The sequence below is a fragment of the Octodon degus genome, unplaced genomic scaffold (assembly GCF_000260255.1).
Source record: "Octodon degus isolate 3935 unplaced genomic scaffold, OctDeg1.0 scaffold00150, whole genome shotgun sequence".
Classification (NCBI taxonomy): Eukaryota; Metazoa; Chordata; class Mammalia; order Rodentia; family Octodontidae; genus Octodon; species Octodon degus.
The window spans coordinates 5,546,341-5,550,410 of NW_004524726.1; positions in this window are offsets into that span (position 1 = coordinate 5,546,341).

Genomic DNA, 4,070 nt, shown 5'->3' on the forward strand with positions numbered 1-4,070 from the left:
GTGGTTGAACCCTAAGTGCTGATTCCTTCAATATGATGTCCTTTTCATTACAAATAGATCTACTGCTCTATTCATATTTTGTTTGGCCTAAGTCATTAGCTGTAAATTTCACTGGTATTTGCCTACTGTGGTGACTGAAAAAAAAAATCAGTAAGTCTCTTTCAAGTTGAACAAAAGAATGTTTTCACATCTCATTTATCTTATCGCTACATGATTTTTTTCCTATAGGTGTTACTAATTATACTCAGTGTGTAAATTAATTACCCAAGATTAATCCATAGCCAAGTGGGAAACTTTCATTGTGACACTGGCTATTTCTGATCCTCCTCTAGTGTTCATATGCACTCACATTTGATCCGAATTTGATGCCTCACTATGCTTTGTATGAATGGAAATCAAATACAATGCGTTTTACAATTTTTAATTTCAAATTATATAGTCGTTTATATATAGAATCTAAATTGGTATTCGAACACACTATGTGAAATTAAGAGAAATTTATTATAATATATTATTCAGAGTTCGTCAACTATATATCAGATTCTTATCAGTGTTTTAATTCTTCTTTCTTTGCCATAAAAAAGGCATAAAAAGCAGTTATTAAAACACTATCCAGAAGAAATAGTTTAAATTAGTGAGACAATGGGATTTTATAAGTTGCTTTTTGAAGTTATATTTTGTATAAGATGAATAATTTCAAATTAAGATATAATCAATTGGAACAGAGTTCTACACATCAATGTAGAAAGAATGTATTAATCATCCATATATTTATTGTACATCTCATAATAATTTACCACGGAAGTTGAAGAGTACAAATGCCCTAAATCTGCTCATTTAATTTATAATAAACATAGGAACCTTTTCAAATATAACACTGTCTTTTTCAACCTTTGCTTAGCTGTGCTCATTCAAGTAACTGATTGTGGTGGTAAGACTTATTTTTCTGAGTTATAAATATTATCTTCCAAAGTTTTGTACACAGATTGATTAAATAAATGATAATAGTTTATATTTCAAATCAGTGTTCCCATGAAAAGGAAAGAATAAACCTATAAAAACCAGATAAGAGGGCTGCCCAAATAGCTCTGCCGATTAAAGCACCTGCAAGTAGGCCCAGAGGCTAGGGGTTTGATCCCCAGTCCTGCGGTGCCAGCCCTCCAGGGCACACTGAGATGGCTATTGAGACTGGAAGTGGTGGCACGCACCTGTAATCCCAGCTCTTGGGAAGTTGTAAACAGGCAGATTGCTGAGAGTCCGATATAGTAGTGAGACCCTGAACACCCTGTAGACTCTGTCCTAAAATACAAAAAAACAAACAAAAAAACTGATAAGATAATAAAATAATTTACATTTTGAAGGGGAATTGTTTTAAAAAAGAAGTAATAGGTAAAGTGAGAGAGCTCCTCAGTTTACAGCGCTGGGCAGGGGAACCTATGTGCTGTCTTTGCACATAAGCGCCCTTTGTCTCGGGCGTTTTTTAGGAGATAATTACACTCTGCTGCTTCAGAGGTTAAGGAAGCAGGTCAAGAAGGAAACTGATTTGCTTTTTGCAGTATTGGTAGTGTTTACATTTTTTAAAACCATGTCCAGGTTTCACCTACAGATTGCTAGTGTTTGTGATCTGTGTAAAAAAGATATTTGAATGTGTACTTGCTCTGTGCAATTTCAAAACTTACCAAGTTTTTGTTTCCTGATAAATAGATTAGTTAAAAATGTCATAAAATAAATATTATAATTTATTTCAAAAGAAGTTATTTTTTACATATTGATTTGAAATGTCTTATAACTGGATAGTTCCTTTACACAAAGAGTTTATAATTATAAAAATAAAACATTTTAAAAATCAAAGTTTCAATCAAAAAAGAATTTAAATTTCCCTAGAATTTCTTGTTAGTGTTTACTGATAATTTCTGTTTAATTTTAGCTATCACACAGGATTGACTATAATTTAATACAGATCCAACTGTATACATGGATTTAAAGTTTATGGGAAATGCAACTGAAAAGGTAATAAAAGACTTGAACGCTGAATCAACTATCTTACTATAATATTGTTGTAGGTTGTTGAATGAAATAGAAATATTATGGGTCATCAGACAGGGCCAGGCCCTTGAAAGAGGCAATATAAAAGATCAGATACCTTGCAAAAGGAGAGACAGACAGCTCTGCTGCTGGCCAGATCTCTAGACAAAAGATGAAACAAATACACCCACATACCTCCCTAGGGGTGGGTACCAGGGATTGCCATTCTAAATAGGTATCAATTACCTTGAAAAAGCCAGGAAGAGTCATTCATCCAACTCCTTAAAGGAAAGGCCCCTGTTCTGCATTCAAGGCTGCATGCTACATAACTAGCTTCTACATTTGGTCACACTTTAATCGGTGCTACCTGAGAAGTTGTGCTTGTAATCTTATTAGTTGACTGTAGTTTGGTCTCTCTCATGCTAACCTTCATGAGTTCCATGTTTCCCACATGGAAACCACCTCGCCTCATTTATTTGCTCTAAAAAAATTCCTAGAAAAGGCAGGTTCCTTGACAACCCACTCTTGTCCTCTCAAACAGAAGCTTTTTTCCCTCAATAAATATATTCTGCTCTTAGCCTTCATTATTCCTAAAATTCATTCTTCAATTTTATAGAACATGAACTTATCCAAGATATCTTTCAGGTGGGAAGTTTAGTCCTCCTGCACCAATATTTTCACTCGATTCTTTTTTTCTAATTAATGGAGGGGGTGAACCTAGGACCTCACGCATGCTAGGATATCTGCTGTCACTGAGCTGTATCCTAGCCCCCGCTCTTTAATTCTTAGCAGTAATATGCTGAGAAACACAGTTTTGAGTTATTTACTTACATAAGAACAAAACCAAGCAAATGCTGGCTTCTAAGGCAGGAATTGCTACATTAACTGAACTAGAGATGACTCCTCAGAGAAACTGAGTTCCTATGAAATTAAAGGACCTAGTGTCTGTGACTGTGCCTCATGAACTTTCTTTGGCCCTGCTTAAATAGTTGTCTTACTTCTCTGTTGATACTCTAACAAACTGTAACAGAGACATTGCATTTTAATACAATATTTTTATTTAGCTCTGAAACTGGGACATTTACAATTAACCTCATTGGGTGAGAATCAAAAATTTAACATCATTGGATCCTTTTGAGGAAAGAAGATTTTTCTTTTCCTTTCCTTTTTTTCACTCTTTAATTTTTTTTAGAAATTGCCTCTATTCCTTGGTTCCTTTCTCCTTGTTTAACCTTGTGCCTCTGTTCTCACTCTACAATTTTCTCTTTGACTGCTTCTGGTTCCATTTTTTAAGAACTTTTGTGATTGCATTCAACCCACTAGTGCAGTCTGCAATAATTTTCCATGTCGAAATCATTAATTTAGTCTCATCTACAAGGTCCTTTTGTCATAGACATCTAGGGACTGAGAAGTGGATATCTGTTGGGTGCCATGGTGCAATCTAGTAGAGTACCCTAAAAATGAAGATATCAGAAAAAATTCTTATCTATCTATCTATCTATCTATCTATCTATCTATCTACACTTAAATTTCTTCTATTCTAAAATAGAAGGCATGAGGAGCTATCTACTCAAAGTTATATTTTCAGGTGGAAGTTAATTTTACCATTAACATTTTATGCAATTCTGGTTTTCATCCTTTCAGTTTAGAGGATTTATATCTTATGAAGGTGGTAATGGGTAATAAACTGCCTTATTGCCTTCTTAGGTTATAACCACCATTTTTATGGTAATTTAAAAAAATCTCATAATCGGTTCCTTTATGAATTCCACTGAGTTTATAACAAGACCAAGTTTAAAGTTTCCTATAGCTACCAATTATACTAAATAAAGAACATTGAAAAAAGGATGGGGTGGGATCTTCTGAGCCCAGGACACAGAGGTGTGATGCCAATCAGGAAGAAGAAATGATGTTTCTTCTACTTTACATTAATAAGAATTTCAGAGTTGGAAAGAAGTACTCATACAAATATCATTTTCTGAAAATAACATACTTTTTTTCCATTGTGAGCTCCTATTTTCCTAATTGGTGCAGTGCATTAAAAA